At 41.9% G+C, this 21704-nt stretch overlaps 1 protein-coding gene across 3 annotated transcripts in view; it reads right to left on the reverse strand.

Moving 5' to 3' along the window:
• LMLN (leishmanolysin like peptidase) overlaps nt 1–21704 on the reverse strand; it is a 144402-nt gene that overhangs the window by 31756 nt on the left and 90942 nt on the right. For all 3 annotated transcript variants that reach the window (XR_009612301.2, XR_013557942.1, XR_013557943.1), the window contains exons 17-18: nt 18254–18324; nt 13775–13896 (exon numbers count right to left, since the gene is read on the reverse strand). The gene's annotated coding sequence lies outside the window, so the exon portion shown is untranslated. The remainder of the gene's footprint in view (nt 1–13774; nt 13897–18253; nt 18325–21704) is intronic.

Genomic DNA, 21704 nt, shown 5'->3' on the forward strand with positions numbered 1-21704 from the left:
TCGGCTCAGGTCACGATCTCGCGGTCCGTGAGTTCGAGCCCCGTGTCGGGCTCTGGGCTGATGGCTCAGAGCCTGGAGCCTGCTTCCGATTCTGTGTCTCCCTCTCTCTCTGCCCCTCCCCCGTTCATGCTCTGTCTCCCTCTGTCTCAAAAATAAATAAAATGTTAAAAAAAATTTTTTTTTAAAGAAAGAAGGAAAGAAAGAAAGAAAGAAAGAAAGAAAGAAAGAAAGAAAGAAAAGTATTTGTCGAATACATTTTCTCTGACCTTGTTTAAGGAAAAACGTGTTTAATTAGTTGAAATTTTGGTACTGAAAGAGGGTTTCAACTGCCTCCATTTTCACCTCAAACTTTCTAATTAAGTTCTTTCCAGTTTATCTCTCAATTTAGGCAAAAGAATGAAGGCAAAGCATCCCCTGATGAGAACAGAAACTACCCCCTCTAGTAATAAGGACTGCCCTGAGCCAGCAAGACCCTGCCCATGATGATGATCCATTTGACCTTCAATGCCCACGTGCACTACCAACAAACTTTGTCTCACATTTTCCTTATATAAACCTGGAAGTATTTCCTGCACTTTGCAGATAGTCTTTGAGCCGCCAGTCTGCTGTCTTTATAGTGTTGACTTCTCTGAAATAAATTCTTTTCTTGGGGTGCCTGGGTGGCTCAGTTGGTTAACCAACTGACTCTTGATTTCAACTCAGGTCATGATCTCACAGTTTGTGAGTTTGAGCCCCACATTGAGCCCCACAATGGGCAGTGCAGACCCTCTTTGGGATTCTCTCTCTCTCTCAAAAAACAAACATATAAATAAATAAACAAACTTAAAAAAGATAAATTTCTTTCTTGTTTCAACTCCACTCATCTCTCTGTCTTTGGATGCTGTCAGCGGCAAGTGGCCCAACTTGGTCTATGTGGGACCCTGGGAGCCAGGTGCTCTTGCATCCTGGGCACCCTGGCTACAGTACACTATTTTTGTAGAAAATTAAGGCAAAATGAAGGCAGGACTGTAAGCTTTGAGAGGGTTGGGACTGTGTCTGCTTATTTACAGCTGAGTCTCCCGTGCCTAGAACATCACTGATGCCCATAAATATAGGAGGAGGGAATGAAGACATAATGTGGCATGCACTAACCAAACATTTTACGGAAAAACAGGGCAATCCTGCCTGTACATGAAGAAAAACAGCACAAAACTTTCTGACATGTGTCACTGATTGCAGGCATGAGGCCACAAAGATAAGAGAGAATCATGATAGAAAACTGATCTGGACTTAGAACTCTGCTTACTAAAGCACTGTGGCAAATAATAGCATTTCCAGGAAGAGTTTTTAGTTATGTGGGAAAAAAGAAATATAAATAAGTAAAATGATTCCATAAACTTGTACACTATATAAAATGTCCTTAGAAGTAAAATAAAAATTACTCTGGGGATCTCTAGTAATGGAGGTGTCTAAATGCTTCTCTTGGATTTGTAGGGGCTAAGGGCAGGCCACACCAAGATGGGCTGCTTTAGTATAAAGATTATTTTAAGTTAAAAGCAGTCAAATGGAGCACCCATCTGGCTAAATTGGTAGAGCATGCAACTCTTGATCTCAGAGTTTGAACCTTATGTTGCGCGTTGTAAGAAGTGAGATGATTCATTTTCAGAAATACCAAATAAAAGCTGTGTTGTCTAGTAACAATAGGTTTACAACCTATTGGAAATATGTACACACTGGCCCTCCATCCAACAATGGAGTCCCAAACCCTTAAACATTTCACTTCCTGGTTCTTCCCCTCTCCATTTTGTGGGCTTTTCACGGGCTTTGCAAGGAGCATGAGCCAAAGAACTGAAGTCTCTGAGTCACCTTAAGAAATGTACATTTGTTCCAATCAGACTACTTTTTGGCCTTACATGGGCATAGGCGACTTCTGGGTAAGGCTGTAACCTTTGTAGTACTCAGCCAATGAGGAATCAGGGGAGGGTCTTGCGTGCTAGGAGATAAATTGCCTGCTGTAGCCTCCCCAAGTGTGCCTGTCCATCAGACACCTGCTCTCCCAAGAATGATGATTAAAGCCTCACTTCACTGTGCTTCGAGTCCCTTCTTTGATTGGGTCACTGGGTTTATTTCTCAGAGGTGTGGAGCCTACTTAAAAAAAATCAAGACCCAGTAGATCCAGGTAAAGTTCTTTATCTCCCCCACAACTAAATAAAGAGAACTTAGAAGACCTGCTCCAGGAAGAGTACTACCTCCATAGATAACTACATTATGATATGAACTAGATGTAGAAGACAGGGAGGAACCTAGCAAGGCCTGTTTGAGCAAAGTTCTCTCTGATGTGGAGAACAAAGGGAAAAGAAAAAAAAATTAAACTTCCTTACAACTTACAGCCCTTTGACAAGTAAGTACTTGAGACAAGCAAAGTGACCTTCTTCAAGGAGCTTAGCTGCCTCAATGTTAATACTTTGCTAAAGGCAAAAGGCAACCCTAGCCTGACATTAGGCCGACCTCCAGGATCCTGAAAAAAACCCTTTAGAAACTTGCTTTACTTCTACCACCCCTGCCCCGCCCCCTGCCCAAGATATGTTTTAGCAATCATTCTCTAAACATAAGGTCCACTGATATACATGTGAAGGGTCTCGTGATTAAGAGTTTACTAGACAGTAGTAAATGACCTTTTCTTAACAGCAGCTAGCCCCTCAAGGTCATTTCCAGCAAGCTGGAAAGCTTGCTTTCAGGGTTCAGATTCCTTAGAGAGTTATGCCATCCCTAACCCCTCCCAGTTTGAAACTATACACTCAGTCACTCCTCACAACCTCAGTTCAGCTCTTTCTGCCCATGGGTCCCAACCTTGCACTTTAATAAAAACCACCCCCCCACCTTATTATTTTTTTTTTGCAAGAAATTCTTTCTTGACCCTTCACTCCCCAACATTTCACATCACTCTCTGTCCCATTGTTTCAGAATGGCCCAGAAAACATTTGTTTACCAAATATTTACACTTTTTCATCTTCCTAAGGATTGTATTCTTCCCCCTTTGAAGAACCCGATCCCTACCCATTTCTCCTTAGTTCAGAATGACATATATACCTCATTTTGGAGGTCTTTGGAATTCAAATGTCTGTATGGATTCCCTGTAAGTACACTATTAAATTTTATTTTCTCCTGTTAATCTGTTTCGTGTCAATTTGACTCTTAGTCCCGTTAGAAGGACCTTTGAGGGGACAGGAATTCTTGCTCCTCAACAGATCATTTAGCAATGAGCTGCCAGGAGGTTAAGAGGCTGGATGGAATGAGCTTTGAATGAACTTTGTGACATTCTCATATAGAGAAACTAAGGCACCGAGGCAGGGACTAAGTCAATTGGACACAGTATATCTGTGACCCTGGCAAGTCAGGAGCTAGAGGTCCCAATCCCTAGTCTACTTTCAAGATACCAAAGAACTATTTCCAGTCAGATTTCATTTTGGGGGGGTGAGGTGGCAAAAAGGAGAATGGTGATGGCCTTTTCTGATTCTAGGAAGCAGGTCCAGAGGCCTGTAAGGCCATAGCCAAAGGTGATAATCCTATTTGTCATCACTCTGAATTATATCTGGGCTGTAGCATGGAGCTGACTGATGACTCATATAAAGCTTGGAGACTTTGGCCATCTCCTTTACCTAGGTACAGTCAAGATTTTCTCTTGTTTTTTTTTTCTTTAATTTTTTTAATGTATTTTGAGAGAGAGAGAGAGAGAGAGATAGCAGGGTAGGGGCAGAGAGAGAGTGAGAGAGAGAATCCCAAGCAGGGATTCTAGACAACGGGGCTCAATCTCATGACTAAAATCACGTGAGCTGAAATCAAGAGTTGGACACTTAACTGACTGAGCCACCCAAGTGCCCCAAGATTTTCTCGTTTTGCTATACTGAGTGATAATTGTGATTCCATCTTACTTGAATGGAGTGTGTTCTGGGGACAAGGGAGAGAGTGCTGCTTTGCACATTGTAAGTCAAGGCTGACCCTTCTATGACTATTGTTGCGTATTGGGTAAGTGCCTGTCTTCTGAGTTTCTTAGAGGGTGCATAGGAGGGAAATTCCAATGATAAAACAAAAGCAATGACTCTCAATGAGATAAAGATGTTCTCAGGCAGCCTGAGTGAAACTCTTCATGTCCTGCTGCTGGTACCTTGCCCCCAATCCCAGCCAGTTTGTCAAGTTCTGAGCTACTGCTGCAGGCCTCAAAATCCAGCCTCCAAGGCTAGAAGACTAAGGAGATGCCCTGAGGGTTAAGGCCTTTGGCATGTGTCTTCGTCAAAAATATGATCTTGGGTTCACATGGAGTGTTTTTGATACCACAAGACCAGACTAAAGGAACAGATCAATTCTAGAAGGTCTTGGCCTTTGAGAACAGGTGTCATAAAGCAAGGATGCCCTGCTCATTTTTCTTCAAACATTTAAGAAATATTTATTAGGCACCTACTAATTGTGGCAGGAAATGTTCTCTGTCCTGGGACACACCAGTGAACTAAATTTACAGACAGAAATCTCTGCTCCATAGGCTTACATTCTTGTGGGGATGGATGAGCCCCATGAAAATTTTCACAACTTCTTTGTCACTTCCTGTCCTGCTCCTGTCATCTCCTCCAGAGATAATCTGGGAAAACCAGATGAGACTCATCACACACTTATTTTGAGCTACCTTGGGAGAAGTCATATAATGGAGGAGGGCTGCTGTGGGTCTGAGATTATGCACAGGTTTGAATTGTCTAGTGAGACAGAGAAACTAAAGGAACCCCATGAAAAACTTTCTTCACTCCTTTCCCTGCTTCTGTTCTTGCTAGAATCTGCACCCTACCCCCTTACATATGCCTCACAGAACAGGTAATGTATGTCCTCCTTGTAAAGGTCAAGGAGTTAATGACCTCTTTGGAGTCTTCCAGCACAATAGATAACATCTAAGGAGTGACCAGGTGGGGTCATCATGAACCTGTTTTCCAAGACCACTGACTCATCAAGACCTGATTCCAGGGCATAAGTGACCTATGAAGAACATTTAAACACTCCTCTTTGTTCCTGGATGACTGAGAAGATATGTGCACCAGACCACAATCCTAAATAAAAACCCCAGACCCCAAGCAAGGATGAAACTCACCTTTCCAGAGAGTCTCCAGGACACTCTGTATCTTCACTCTCACCATGTCTTCAATAAACTCTATTCTCACTTCCTCTTGCCTCACCTTTGATTTCTATCCTGTGCAAAGCCAAGGACCCTCTTGGCTGGTCCTGTGGTACCTTCTCTGGGTCCTTGAACCCAGCCAGCCTATATCATCTAGCTTTTTTTTTTTTTTTTTTTTTTTTTTTTTTTTGTTACTGCTTATTGCTCACACTTTTGAATAGCATTGTCTTGCCAAGAATGACACAAGCTCCATTTTAACTGATGAGCTTGGGGTTTGAGGCCTAATATAGGCAACATTTTATAAGTCTATGGAGCAACCAACACCCCCAGATTTTTCTGGTCACCCTCCTTGCATTTGCAAAGCTGAACCAAGAAATTAGCTTTGACTGGGGTCTTGCACACCCACAGGCCTCACCCTTGTAATGTAAATAGTTGCCAGAGACCCTGTCCAAGAGTCTGGCTGCACAGTCCAGAGTGAAGACACAGACTCTGGGGGGCAGAGTTTGGTTAATTACTAAGTTATTTTTTTTTTGGAAAGAGAGAATGTGTGAGTGGGGGAAAGGAGCAGAAGGAGAAAGGGAGAGAGACAGAGAGAGAGAGACAGAGACAGAGAAAGAGAGAGAATCTTAAGCAGGCTCCATGCTCAGGTCAAAGCCTGACTTGGGCATGATCCCATGACTATGGGATCATGACCAGAGCTGAAATCAAGAGTCAACAAACTGAGTCACTCAAGTGCCCCCTAAATTATTTCTTGCGTAATTATTTATTAAGCACCCTTGGTTTAGGTACTAGGGATGTAAGAGTGAACTTTAATGGATAAAGAGTCCTGGTCTTCATGGAAGTGACAGGTCATTGAGGGTGTGGGAAGGGTGTGGGGAGACAAGATAAACAATGATGCTCATCAATGTCTTCTACAAATAGCACTTTTCAAATTCCAGTGTGCAATCCAATTACTTGGAGAGCTTATTAAAGCAGATTGCTGGGCTCCATGCCCAGAAACTGATTCAGTAGGTTTATGGTGGAGTCAAAGAATTTGCATTTCTAGCAAATTCTCAGGTGATACTACTTAAAATGTACTTTGCACAAATCATAGAAATCCAAGGTCACTACCTATAAGATGAAGGATTTAGTACCTTATGTGCTCCTCTAAGTATGGTTCCCCAGACTCCCTGGTGATCTTTATGAAAAGTACAGAAAGAAGTGGATTCTTGGTCCCTCCCCTAAAGGGAAGTTGTTCAGCTAATGAAAAAGAAGGGATTACTTACATATAGAGAAATGACCGTGTGTTGCTATGTTAAAACCTTTAAGGAATTAAATATTGATGAGAAATAATATATTGATTGAACTAAAGGTGTTTACAATAATAACATTCAATGTTATGAGGTGGAGTTCATACACTATTGGTATGAGCATAAACAGCAATGTGTAACAAAAGCTATATTATCTTTTTAATGTTTATTTATTTGGGTGGGGGGAGGGGCAGAGAGAGAAGGAGAGAAGGAGAATCCCAAGCAGGCTCTGAGCTGCCAGCACAGAGCCCGATGTAGGGCTCGAACACATGAGCTGTGAGATCATGACCTGAGCCAAAACCAAGATTCAGTGACACAACCAACTGAGCTGCCCAGGCACTCCATACCAAAATTCTTTACAATAATGCTTTTAATTCAGTAATTCCTCATTTGAAAATTTGTATTAACTAACTAACAGGCAGTAAGAAACAATAGATCTCTGGGGCACCTGGGTGGTTCAGTTGGTTAAGCATCCAACTTCTGCTCAGGTCATGATCTCGTGGTCTGTGAGTTCCAGCCCTGGTGAGCTGACAGCTCAGAGCCTGAAGTCTGCTTAGCATTATCTGTCTCCCTCTCTCTGCCCCTCCCCAACTCATCCTCTCCCTCTCTCTCTCAAAAATAAAAAAAAGGAAAAAAGAAATAATAGAGCTCATATACCATCTACCCAATTTCCTCCAATGTTAACATCTCACAAACTATAGTACAATATCACCCAGGATACTGACATCAACATAATCCATAATCTTGTTCAGATATCCCATTTTACTTGTACTTATTTATGCATGTGTATATGCATATGTGTGTATTTAGAGATAAACAGTTTTATCACATTGTATAGGTTTGTGTGTCCATCACCAGTCAAGATACAGAACAATTCCATCATCACAAAGTTAAGTTATTTTGCTGTTTTATAACCACACTCACCTTGCAATGTCATAAATATTTAGCTATAAGTATGTTTCTTGTAGTAATCTTTTTAATAGGTAAAAAAAAGAAAAACAAAATAGCTTCAATATTCATTAATAGGATATTGATTACATTAATTAATGCATATCCATAAAATAAAATTACAGGGACACCTGTGTGGCTCAGTCAGTTAGGCATCCAATTCTTGATCTCAGCTCAGGTCATGATCTCACAGTTCGTTGGTTTGAGCCCCACGTTGGGCTCTGTGCTGACAGCACAGTGTCTGCTTGGGATTCTGTCTCTCTCCTTCTCTCTCCCCCTCCCCTACTCTTTCTCTCAAAACAAATAAACTTTAGAAAAACGAACAAACCATGCAAACCTTAAGTTTGATAGCACATTATCCAGCAACTTACAAAGAGGTTTATAATATATTCAGTAAAAATAATCTTGCAAGTGTATTTTTATTTTCTCCTTTTTCACTTGTTCATATTTTCTGATAGTTTTATAATTACCACATATTACTCAAAAATTGTTTTATTGTGGTAAAATATACATAACATTTTGAACGTACAGTTCAATGGTATTAAATACATTCACGTTGTTGTGAAACCATCACCACTATCCATCTCCAGGACTTTTTCATCATCCCATACAAAAACTCTGTACCCATTAAACAGTAACTCTCCATTCCCCTCTCCCTCCAGATCCCGGCAAGCACTGTTCTGGTTTCTGTCTCTGGGTATTTTACTACTCCAGGCACCTCATGTAAGTGAAATCATATGATATTGTCCTTTTGTGACTGGCTTATTTCACTTAACATAACATCTTCAAGTTTCATCCATGGTGGAGCATGTACGTGATGCCACACTGATTAGTAATCCATAGGCTACCATTAGATACAAAGTCACTTATAGTAAGCCTCATATTTGTGAGATTTTTGCATATTTTTACCGTGAATTGCAATGCCAAAGGTAAGTCAAGTCTGAAGTACCAAGGCTAAACCATCTTTTGTACTGAATTCGGTGGGGGTGACCTGGTAGAAGGAAGGTTAGTTTAGGCCAGGGAAATGACATTCATGAGGACTGAAAAGTGGAGACCCACACAACACAAGTGGTGACAAGAAGCCAGTCCACCTGGCTATGCTCAGGAGCCTGAGCAGGGCAATACTGAGAAAAACACAGAAGATGCTACGGTTTGAATGTTTGTGTTACCCCCAAATTAATATGTTGAAAATCCTAATGCCAGGGGCGCCTAAGTGGCTCAGTTGGTTAAGCAACCGACTTCAGCTCAGGTCATGATCTCACAGTCCATGAGTTCAAGCCTTGCGTCGGGCTCTGTGCTGATAGCTCAGAGCCTGGAGCCTGCTTCAGATTCTGTGTCTCCCTCTTTGCCCCTCCCCCACTCACACTCTGTCTCTCTCTCTCTCAAAGAATAAATAAACATTAAAAAAAAATTTAGAAAATCCTAATGCCCGATATAATGGTATTAGGAGGTGTCCTTTAGCAGGTGCTTAGGTCATGGGGGTGGAGCACTTATGATTGGGATTTGTGCTCTTATAAGATAATGTTCCCCTTATAAGAGATATCTCAGAGAGATCCCTCATCCTTTCTGCCATCTGGGGATACAAATAGAAGTCTGTGACCTGGAAGAGGGCCCTCACCCTACCAGGCCAGCACCCTGAGCTCAGATATCCAGTCTCCAAAACCATGAGAAATAAATCTATGTTGTTTGTAAGCCACCCAACCTGTGGCACTTTTGTCAAAGCAGCCTGAATGGACACATGATAAAGGCAAAGGTTGAGGGGCAAAATGTACATATAAACAGTTTCAGCGTAAATAAGAGATGCCATTTCAAGCCAGAGGTAATTGAAGCTGATGAGATAAAACATATTCAAATTGTTGTTTAGAGAAAGAAGTACTGCTGACTTGTGCAGTTTGGATGGCAGGAGGCCGAGACAGGCATGCAGGGGAGGCACAACCTTTCCAGTTGGGTACAGATGGGTTCAAACTTGCCCTGTGAGGCTCACTGAGGCACCCACTCTCTACTGTACCAGTCAGGATTTGTTATGTAGACTGCATGCCTAGTTGAGAGAAGGAAACTGAATGTAACAAAAGGAAACTGTCAGAAAATGGAGCAGTCAGGGAAGGTCAGGATGAAGTGGAGCCTGGAGAACTTAGGAGAACCTTGCTTTTATGACCGTTGCTTGGGATTGAAGTAAAGGCAAAACCCAGGACAGATGCTGCAGCCTAGCTGGTGAGTCATGCCCTGAACACCGACTAGAGTCAAGAAGCTAGGGTGGGAGTTTACCTGCCTAGTCTTGTTCTGGTTCCTTGATATCTTCTTCACCATATAGTAAGAGAGTCAAAGGAGCTGAGAGCAGATGTGAAGAAGGGCTGGTGTTTTAGAAGAGATCCAAGGGGACAATGGGAAGCTCCCCTTTTGTTTCACCCCAACCAGCCCAAGGTTATAATCCTGGCCTGGGGAATAGCTATCAGAATGGACAGGAAAAGGCAGACTCAGATGACGAGGAAAAACCACAAGATTAACAAAACATCTCACAGGGTGAAGGACTTTGGAAGCTACCTAAGGTCAACTTCTCACCTAAAGAAAACGATTACTAACATTCTTGAGGACCTCCTTCACATTAGGCTGTTCTAACTGCTTTAAATGTAAGTCTTTTGATTCCCTCCAGAGTCTTGGGGACATTATGACCCCTGTTTAGAGATGAGGCAGCAGAGGTTAGGCAGCCTGCCTGAGGCAGCAGATGGTGAGTGGTAGAATCTGGATCAGAACCTAGGTAGGTGCTCCATCAACACCTGTAGGTTGGCCATCAAGCAATTCTACTTTCTTTTAGGTATGAATATTTCTAGAGTCCAACTGCCCACTGAACTTCTATTCCCACATTCCTCCACTTATGCACAAAGGACAGAGCAAAATATTTCTTTCTGTTCCTATGCAGTATCCTTTTGGGTGACTAGGAACCTCTTTCTTGTACTCTGTCATTTTTCTACACTTCTGCCCATGCCCAACCTCAGGAGCCCACCCAGCTTCATCCCATCATATCATCTGTATTCAGGCCAGCAAGGGCCCGTCTGCCCCTCATGTCTGAGACTGCCAAGTCCCCTTGTCCTGGTCCTCATATTATTTCTTTTTTTAATGTTTTTTTTTAACTATTTTATTATTTATTTTTGAGAGACAGAGCACAAATCGGGGAGGAGCAGAGAGAGAGGGAGACACAGAATCCAAAGCAGACTCCAGGCTCTGAGTTGTTAGCACAGAGCCTGATGCGGGGCTCAAACTCACAAACTACAAGATCATGACCTGAGCCAAAGTCAGATGCTTAACCAACTGAGCCACCCTGGTGCCCCATCTTTTTTTTTTAATGTTTATTTATTTATTTTGAGAGAGCGAATGGGGAAGAGGCAGAGAAAGAGGGAGAGAGAAAATCCCAAGCAGGCTCCATGCTGCCAGTGCAGAGACCAACACGGGGCTCGAACCCAGAAAACACAAAGTATGAGATCATGACCTGAGCCGAAACCAAGGGTTGGATGCTTAACTGACTGAGCCACCCAGCCGCCCCATGGTCCTGATTCTTAACAGCAGAAGGGCCATTTAAAAGATAAACCTCTGTCTTGCTAATATTGCTTACCCTGGTTAGAAGAAAAGGAATGACCCAAACAGTCTGAAACTGGGGCCCTCTAGGCTGAAAATGAAAGTGCTAGGTACACTAAAGAAGTATATTATTATTTAAGGCAATATTATGAGTTCAGGTCTCTGGTTGGCCCATAGGGAAATTAATAAACTCTTCTTTGCCATCAGCAGCCCTCAGATTTCATGTTACAGGTGCTGGGAAACCAGGTTTCAAATACATTCAAAGTGGATAGCACATGATTCCAGTGGGTCTAGGGTCATTCAACAGAGGTGCTGGTATGTACACATTTGAGGCTTAGCAAGCTGTTTCCCTAAGATTCTTAGAGCAATTGAGAATGTCTTTTTGTTGAAATCCTCCTCCTCCTGGCAGGAATGAGAATGGAAAGAGCAAGTAGATGAGACAGGGACAGGGAACTCCAAATGACTGCACCTACCCAATGGTACAAACTCTAATCCTCAAAATTTCCTTATGTTCAGCAGAAATGCATTTTGCACTGAGTCTGCACTTTGAAGCCCACAGAGAAAGGACCTTCTCTTCCCAATGACAACCCTTTCTGAAGGAGAAAAAAAAATCCCCATTTCCTTTACATATATGTGTGTGTTCATTCTACAATGCCACTTTCCAGGCCTCCATCATCCTGATCATCCTGCTCTGATTTATTCAAGTTTGCCAAAATACTTTTTAAAATATGGCACCAAGAGTTGAAAGATTATTTCCTCAGAGTAGTTAATGCTGCATACATAATGTCTGAACAAGGCAGGAGGAGACAAGAAATAGAAGTGATTTTAAGGAAGTGAGCTTGAGGACTGGAAAGATGTTATTGAAAAACTGCACATAGTGGTTCAGATGTAAGATAATTTGGGGGTGGCGATGTTTCCTGGTGGAAACAGGAAATATAGTCCTGAAGGGAGAAGAGATTAGGACTGGAGGTATAAAGAGTCTTCAGCCTAGATGTAAGCAGTGGGAGCTAATCCAATGAAGAAGGGGAAAACTCCCATTTGTGGAGGACAAGGATAATGAGGCTGTGCCAGACATTCTCCCAGGGTTAATGCCATCTAGACTGCACAATTTTGTAAGGAATCAGCCATCATGAGGGAGAGTGAGGCTGATAAAACCTAAGTAACTTTCCCAGGGCCATTCAACCACTAAGTGAAAGGGCTGGGACTCCGACTTGGGTGAGTTGTCAGGGAGTGTGATGAGAGCCTCAAGAACTTGTTCCCAAACCAAAGGAGTCAAGTATGAATTGCTGACGAGCACAAGTGCATGAAGGTTTCCTAGGTGGTCTGTGGACCAAGTACAGATTTAGTGCTTATGAAATAATAAAGTCTACAGTTTGCTGGGAGGCTGGGTAGCACAGAGCTTAATGGTTAGGAATACAGGCTGTAAAGAGACCTGGCTTCAAATCATAGCTTTGCCCTTTGTGTATTGTGCATTCATGGGAAAATTTCTCTACTTTCTACCTTTAGTTTCTTTGTCTGCAAAAGGCTATGAATAATACCAACTTTGTAGCATTGTTACAAGGACTAAATGAGATCTAGTTTGTAATGGATATTTTCATATGTCTCTGTAAGTAAAATATATATAAAGAGTATATATGAGAAATGCTTACGTCATAGGCATTCAACAAAAGATAGTTATTTCTATGTAAATTATTCATTTGTCCTTGGCACTCAACATTGAGCCCCTTTTTATTTTAATTTTTCTTAATGTTTACTTTTCTAAACAATTTTTTAACATTTATTCAGTTTTGAGAGGGGGCAGGGGCAGAGAGAGGGAGACACAGAATTCAAAACAGGCTCCAGGCTCAGACCTGCCAGCACAGAGCCTGACGCAGGGCTTAAACTCACAAACCGTGAGATCATGACCTAAGCTGAAGTTGGTAGCTTAACTGACTGAGCCACCCAGGCATCCTGAGCCCCTTTATAAAATGGAGAATGAGGGGTGCCGGGGTGGCTCAGTCAGTTAAGCATCCAACTCTTGATTTCTGCTTGGGTCATGATCTGATGGTTTGTAGGGTGAGCCCTGCGTTGGGCTCTGCACTAACAGTCTGGAGCCTGCTTGGGATTCTCTCTGCGCCTCCTCTCCGCCCCTCCCACATGCTCTCTCTCTCTAAATAAATAAATAAACTTAAGAAAAATTAAAATGGATGGTAGCCTGGGTGGCTCAGTCCATTACGCGTCTGACTTCAGCTCAAGTCATGATCTCGTGGTTTGTGAGTTCAAGCCCGGAGTCAGGCTCCGTGCTGACAGCTTGGAGCCCGGAGCCAGCTTCTGATTCTGTGTCTCCCTCTCTCTCTCTCTGCCCCTCCACAGGTCATGCTCTGTCTCTGTCTCAAAAATAAATAAAAATTAAAAAAAAAAAAAAGAAAGAAAAATTAAAATGGAGAATGAGGGGTGCCTGGGTGGCTTAGTCAGTTGAGTATCTGACTCGATTTTGGCTCAGGTCATGATTCCATGTAGCAGTAACCTCTGTGTTGGGCTCCATGCTGAATGTAGAGCTTGCTTGAGATCTCTCTCTTTCTACCCCTCTCCCCTGCTCATACTCTCTCTAAAATATAAATAAATAAATTAATTAAAAAATAAAAAATAAATAAAATAAAATGGAGAATGAGTGTGGTAGATTATACTGTGTCACCTTGGCTTAGCTTGAGCTACTTTTCCCAAAATTCCCTTCTGTGTGTGTTAGAAGATCCATGAGAGATTCTTGTGGCAGAGATCCTAGAGACTGAGGGCAGAAGTGAAGTAACAGCCATTTTTGTAGCTTACACACATTGTCATCTATTGGCTGGCTCACCTTGCTGCTGTGAAGATGCAGTCAGGCCTACGACTGCTCCAGCTTCCCCTGAGTCCTCCTCCAGCATCTCCGACTCCTGGGCCAGGTGTGTGTGTTTAGCTCTCTGATAAGGGTCCCAGCTTCTGCAGGATAATAACACCGTCAAGGTTGGAGGCAACAAAGACTGTCACGGTTTTATTTCATTTTTAGGGTCCAGCTTGTGCTTGCTCTCTTCTACCTTAGATTGGGCTTCTCTTCCCCACTGCCTGCCTGCTGACTATATTTATCTCCTAGTTAGGGTTGCCAGATTTAGCAAATAAAAATATAGGATGCTCAAATTAATTTCAGATAAGCAACAAACAATTTTTTAGTGTATATTTATCTATAATTCACATCTGACTGGGCATTCTGTTTTCGTTTGTTTGTTTGTTTGTTTGTTTGCTAATTCTGGCAACCCTAAGAGCAGAAGAGTAAGTGATTAGAGAAAGAGGATTGCTGGGCAGAATCCCACTGAGGATAGTGACTGAGTTTACAATTACACCAATTAATACCCAGCTGAGTGCTTTTCTCCAGCAGGGCTCAGCTGCCCAGGTGCAGGTAAGGCCTAGATAAAGTTCATTCAGAGTTAGGACTTTTATCAGGTGGATGTTTGTAAAAAGCACAAGACAGTTTAGGGCAGAAGTTTGCAAACTTGAGTTTGCCACAGCATCACTCAGAAGACTTTGTCAGAACACAGATTGCAGGGTTCCACCCCTGAAGTTTCTGATTCAGTTGGTCTGAGGTAGGACCCAAGAATGTGCACTTCTAATGAGTGCTGCTGGTCTAGGGACCATACCTTAAGACCCACTGGAGTAGAATGAAATGGGGGACATGAGACCTAAAGGTAGATAAAGGGAGGGAAGGACAATAGAGGGGCTGATGGGCGGAGTGTATTCCTGGTCTTCACTGTGGGCAGAAGACTGGCGACTTTGGAGGGGTTGTTTGTTCCACCTCCTTCAGTCTATTCTTTGCTGTCTTCTAAATTTGACTATATACGTACTATCTCTGTCCTTCCTCTGACACTGGCATCTGCCTCCTTTTTAACCAGGGAATTTTTGAGAACTCTGGTGACATGACCCTGGTGTCCACTGTGATCTATGAGAAGCTGGGCATTAAAACAAATGCACTGATGGAGGCAACATCATTACAGGGATGCAGAAGTGAAGAGCACAAGGTAACAAGATCCCACACAGAGACCTGCAGGAAGAGAGGATGAGAGAGGAAAGAAAATGGAGGGGGGAGGGGTGAAGGAGGACATGGAAAAGAGAGAGCACGATGCATAAGAAACAGAATGCACGAAGAGAAAAGCAAAACCCAAACAAAGAAAACTGCACAGAGGAAAGAGAAGTACAAATATACAAAGGTTTGGAAAGCAAAGGGGCTAACTGCCTCAGAGAGTTATCTCAGAGGGACTGAGTGATGAAGGAGAACAATGAGGCATAAAGAGCCACAGGAAAGATGAATATAATCTTGTCATCTAAACTGTATGAATATAATCTTGTCATCTAAACTGTGTGTTCTGGGACTGTTTGATCATGTTTCATGTACTCATCCTATATCCTACTTAAAAGTACATTATAGAGAACAAAATCCCCAAGTTGAGGGGATATGAGTGTATGGGTGCAGGTGTGTCATTTTTTTATTCTGTGCTTTATTACTCATGCTGTTTTCCTTTTGCATGTCTCATTTACAATGGTCTGGCAAGATAGTGAGGACCATCACCAACATCAACATCATCATCGGAATAATACAATACTGACAATAATAGCTATTATATGCCAGACACTATACTGTTTTACATATATTATCTCAATCAGTCCTTTCCTTTCACAAACCCATGAGATTGGAAAATCAGCCTCCTCTTTCAGATGAGGGTATTTGCCAATAATGGGATGTGAAGCCAAGTCTCCTCCCTACATCCTCCCACCTACCCAACACTAACAGTCCAGGCCTCTTTTATGATTACATTTCTAAAATCAGGAAGGAACACTTCCACTTGGAGGTATAAGGGAAGGCTGGTCTGGAATGCCAGGAAATGTGAGGTTGAGGAAAGGGGAGGAGAAGGAGAAGTGCAAATTGTTAATCTTACCTCAAATTTACTCTGATTTTCCACCTTCTTCTCTAGGGTGAAATGAGAAGCAAGGGAAGACCTTTAAAGAACTGTTCAAACCCCCTACTTTGAAATCACTGTGATAGAAAATGTGGCACAGTGGATAGAGCTCTGTGGGGTACAGAAGGTATAGCAAGGGGATACTGGAGTGATTGGGGCCAGGGCTGAGTCGCTCCCAAAAAAGGGAATCTCTAAAAGCAAATGTCAATGATAGGCTAAGGGTTTCCATTCCTAACACACATAATGCACTTACTTTCATCAGTAAGAAAAAAGGCAAATACCTCTTGTGGAAAAATGGCCAAAATTGAATGTGCATGTCAAAAGAAGAAATACAGATGACTAATCAACATGTGGGGAAAAAAAAGGTCAACTTTATAAGCAACCAAAAAATGCCAATCAATACAGCAAATCCCCTATTGTTCCAAAAAAATTTTTAGATAACATTCACTTTTGGTGATTGTGTGGAGAAATGAGTAATTTACTCCACTAGAGGGCAATTCACCTGTATGTATTCACGTTTACTTTTACTTTTTATTTTTTATTGATGTAAAATATACATAACATAAAATTTACCATTCAACTATTTTAAGTATATAGTTTAGTGGCATTAAGCACATTCACATTGTTGTGCAACCATCACCATCATCCATCTCGAGAACCTCTTTTACCATCTCAAACTGAAACTTTGTACCCATTAAATAATAACTCTCCATTCCCCCTGTATTCACATTTTAATATGATTTATGATTACCATACCATACCAGGGAGCAGAGAAGGAGAAGCCTGAATCCTACACTAAGGTGTGGAAGTCTAAAGGCCAGGGAAAGGCTTTCTGCAACAGGTGATGCCTGGGCTGAGACTTGAGATAGAATTTAATTTGCCAAGTGTGGGTGGATGGGGGGCAGTAAGGGCATGCTCCCTGCCCCGGTTCTAATAATGCTTCTAAGGGGCGCCTGGGTGGCTCAGTTGGTTAAGCGTCCAACTTCAGCTCAGGTCATGATCTTGTGGTTCATGAGTTCCAGCCCCACATCAGGCTCTGTGCTGACAGCTCAGAGCCTTGAGCCTATTTCAGATTCTGTGTCTCCCTCTCTCTCTGCCCTGCCCCACTCATGCTCTCTTTCTGAAAAATAAATAAACGTTAAAAAAATAATTCTTCTAAGTATTTAACAATTAATCACTATGCCCTTATTTACATATGTGCATATAGACAATTTTTGCATACAAATTTCTGAATGCACAAAACTCCCACAATTTGAATTAGGCTACAGGATGGAAAGTTCTTTTCTGTTTTTTAAATTTTTTTTAGTTTCTTTAATGTATTTATTTGAGAGAAATAGAGACAGACAGACAGACAAAGCTTGAGCGGGGGAAGGGCAGAGAGAAAGGGAGAGAGAATCCCTAGCAGGCTCTGCACTGTCAGCACAGAGCCCAACGTAGGGCTCTAACTCACAAACTGTGAGATCATGACCTGATCCACAGTCAAGAGTCAGACACTTAACTGACTGAGTCACCCAGGCTCCTCTCTTCTTTGTAGTTTTGACCTGAGTTCCTTTTGTGATGGACATCCGTACAGTGAAGTTTTGCATATGAATTAGGCTCCATCATCTAGAGTCACTCTTGTAGGGTTGGGAAGGCAGAGGTCATCTTTCAATGCCTGGCTATTTTCTGCAAGAAGTTTATAATGGAGATGTGGGGTGTTCTTCAGCAGCACTCTAGGACCTGGTCACTAGCACTGTGCATGACAGTCAGGAGAAAGTCACTGCAGCTGCAGTCAGAAAATCAGTTTCCTGATTCACCTTCCCTTCTTTGTGGAAGAGACAGCAGTTCTGATGGAGCCAAGTTCTACAGGGTTGTTCTGGAAGACATTCTTTTTTTTTTTTTTTTAATTTTTTTTTAATGCTTTTATTTATTTTTGAGAGAGAGAGAGCAAGTGGGAGAGGGGCAGAGAGAGTGAGAGGGAGATGCAGAATCTGAAGCAGGCTCCAGGCTCTGAGCTGTCAGCACAGAGCCCGATGCAGGGCTCGAACTCATGAACCGAGAGATCATGACCTGAGCCGAAGTCAGACACTCAACTGACTGAGCCACCAAGGCACCCCATTCTGGAGACATTCTTTCAGGGCCAGCACAAAGCCCCCTTCTCCAGCTTTTCCAAGTGTATTGTAAACACTCATCCTGTATGAAATCACTCTCAGCTTAAAAATGGATTCTGCTTCCTGTAACTGAACCCTAATAAATCTTTAACGAACATTTTCCCTACTTTAGAATGGTGGCTATTAACTCCATTGAAAGAAAGATAAAATTTTTTCAAGCTACAGTTTATAGAGAAGGACTCCTAGCCATAAATAACGTACCAAAGTCTTAAAGTCAGTAGTATTGGGACCCAGATCTCTCTGTTGCCAAAGCCTTTGCTCTTACTTACCACCTGTTAAAAAACAAAATTCAAATGAGTAAAATTGAGGATCTAATTGGCTTTATTAAGCAATTCATGAATCTGGCAGCATCCCATCTAACAAGTAGAGGAGAGTTCATAGGAAGGAAAATTATTAGCAGAAGAAAAGAAAGGACTGTATTAGGCAAACTGGCCTTCTGAAGGAAAAGGACAGGTCTTATTATGCAGATTACCTCATCTTCCTTTGGGGGAAAAAGAAGGCCTAGACAGCAGATTACCTAGTAGTGCTTTTTGGAAAATTCTTGACTGACCAGTTAAAACTTAACATTTCTGGGGGAGGTTGGAACTGCAATTAGGTTAGATATTAAGCTCTGGTTTAGTGACTTGGCCTAGCTCAAGAGGCACCATTTTCGGCCTGTGGTTTTCTTTTTAACACACCTTATGTTGACTCCCCAAAATTCACAAACATACTGATTCACACACAAAATCTTCTCTGCATTGGTGGATAGTGTATTCAAACTGTCTTTCTTGTTCATGTTTTCTTTGTCTCTGTCTTCCAGATATGCTGTCAGGGGAAGCCAGCTAGGCATTCAGAGCATGTGTAAAGAATCACCCAGTACAGGGGCAGCTGGGTGGCTCAGTGGGTCGAGTGTCCAACTTCAGCTCAGGTCATGATCTCGCAGTTTGTGGGTTCGAGCCCCATGTCGGGCTCTGAGCTGTCAGCATAGAGCCCAGAGCCTGCTTCAGATTCTGCATCTCCCCCCCCCTCCCTTCCCCGTTCATGCTCTGTCTCTCTCTCAAAAATAAACATTAAAAAAATTAAAAAAAAAAAAAGAATCACCCAGTACATAGCAGTGGATAATTCACAGAGTTGGTCCTTTAATCCAGTTTAACTACTAACACAGGGAGCCAAGGCAGAGCTGAAGCATACAGCCCCATAGGATTAGGCCAAGTTTTGTTTTTTTTTTTTTTTTTAAATGTTTATTTATTTATTTTTGAGAGAGAGAGAGAAGTAGTGAGTGGGGGAGGGTCAGAGAGAGACAGGGAGACAGAATCCCAACCAGACTCCACACTATTAGCACAGAGCCTGATGTGGGGCTTGAACCCACAAACCAAGAGATCATGACCTGAGCTGAAATCAGGAGTCAGACACTTAATTGACTGAGTCACCCAGGTGCTCTAGGATTAGGACAACCTTAAAACCATACTGCTTTTCTGATGATGAGAAAGCATATGTGAACCTGGGAAAGAAGGGGGATAATTTCTGGGAAGAATTGAATTTGGGGTTTTTATATTTGAACTCTTTTTTGGCATTGGGCCATCTTGCTTGCTTTTCTAGGGAAATGTCTTCTATGACCCTTCAAAAATCTGTTTCTGGGGCACCTGTGTGACTCAGCTGGTTAAGCATCTGACTCTTGATTTTGGCTCAGGTCATGATCTCACAGTTTGTAGGTTTCAACACCATTTTGGGCTCTGCGCGGACAATGCGGAGCCTGGTTGGGATTCTCTCCCTCTCTCTCTACCCCTCCCTTGCTCATTCATTCTCTCTCTCTCTCTCTCTCTCTCTGTCTCTTTCTCTCTCTCCCCCCTCCCTCCCTCCCTCCCTTAAGCTCTCTCTCCAAATAAACTTAAAAAAAAAATCTGTTCCTATTGGTTTAATAAACGACACTAGAATTGAACTACTTGAAAAAAACTAAGTTAGAATACTTCCTCAGGCTAAGTGTCAAAATTAATTCCTGCTATATTAAAGGATAAAATGTAAAAATTAAAAGAACCAGAAAAAGATATAGTTGAACTGTTGAACTGGAAATAACATAAATGCCCATCAGTAGGGGAATAAATGATGCCATATTCATAATGAAGTACCATAGACTCATTACAAACTATGAGGTAAATCTAAGTTTACAGACCTGGAAAGATGATTATGTTGAACCTGCAAGCAGTAAATATAAGATACTAAACAATATGAGTAGAGGAATACCATTTTTATTTTTAATAATTGTGTACTTAATCCTGTATTTATGTATATATATAATAGTAAAGTTTGAAAAGTGTTAGAAAAGAAACAAGCACCCCCAAATGGAGTATTTTGTACTAAACCCCATGTCAGCAAATCAGGCTTAAATCAACCTAATCTAATTGCAGTTTCAACCTCTCCCAGGACTGTAACCTTCAGCTAGTCAATCTGGAATTACCTGGTCAGCACTAGTGAGGTAATCTACCTGACAGACTCCCATCTTTCCCCAAAGCATAGTGACCTTGCCTGAAACTCTGTGCTAGACACTTCCTTTTCCACCCTGTTCTGCCTATAGAAGCCTTCCCTTTTATACAGCTTCTTGGAGCTCCTTTTTATTTGCTAGAGGGGATGTTGCCTGATTCATGAATCTTTGAATAAAGCCAATTAGATCTTCAAATTTACTCGGTTGGATTTTGTTTTTTAACAACAGATATGTACCAAACTGAGGCCCTCTAGATTACCCCTGGGGATGGCGGGGGATAGAAACGGAAGGGCCAGAGGAAGCAGGACCATTTTTACTTCTCTCTATAATATTTTTAAGAATGGTAGAACTATGAATTATTTCTACTAATTGTGTTCAGTAATTTAAAAACTGAGTCTTTAAAAAAAAATTTTTTTTTAATGTTTATTTATTTTTGAGTAGAGAGAGACAGAGCATGAGCGGGGGAGGAGAAAGAAAGAGGGACACACAGAATCTGAAACAGACTCCAGGCTCCGAGCTGTCAGCACAGAGCCTGAAACGGGGCTCAAACTTATGAACCATGAGATCATGACCTGAGCTGAAGTCGGATGCTTAACTGACTGAGCCACCAAGGTGCCCCTTCTCATATATAGTTTTAGCTACGTATATAAAATATTTATAACTTTAAAAATCTAAATATTGCTATTAAAATTCGCCACAAACATCTCAGCAATTAAGTCACAAAAGCTACGTTTGATCAATTTCACAAAGTGCTTGGTTCCACACCCCAGAACAGAATGGCTCCAAGTGCACAAGGTGAAGGCATGTCTGGGATATCCTCTCTTGAACTACATTCAAGTTATGAAGAATCCCACTCCATGACTACAGCTATAATCTACTTGGTGATACTGCACAGAGTGTGGTACTTGAATGTGCCAGGGTGGTCATGCAATGAGACTTCTGGCCCACAGCATAAAACAAAAGGGACTAGAATAATCTGCAGCCAGAAGAGCCTGCCCTGAATTGTTTTAGACTGCTCTCTTTCCTTCATAACTATCTGAGGAGAGCTCCTCCCTATAGCTTTACATAAGACCTTTCCCCATTCTTTAAGTAGGAAAATTCTACTCCAGTTAAAGTAGAAACTGAATTACCTCATAATAAACATCTCATCTTCCCCAAATAGAGTGCATGCCTTGTTTGTGTTCTTCATCCAGG

The sequence above is a fragment of the Panthera onca genome, chromosome C2 (assembly GCF_046562875.1).
Source record: "Panthera onca isolate mPanOnc1 chromosome C2, mPanOnc1 haplotype 2, whole genome shotgun sequence".
NCBI lineage: Eukaryota > Metazoa > Chordata > Mammalia > Carnivora > Felidae > Panthera > Panthera onca.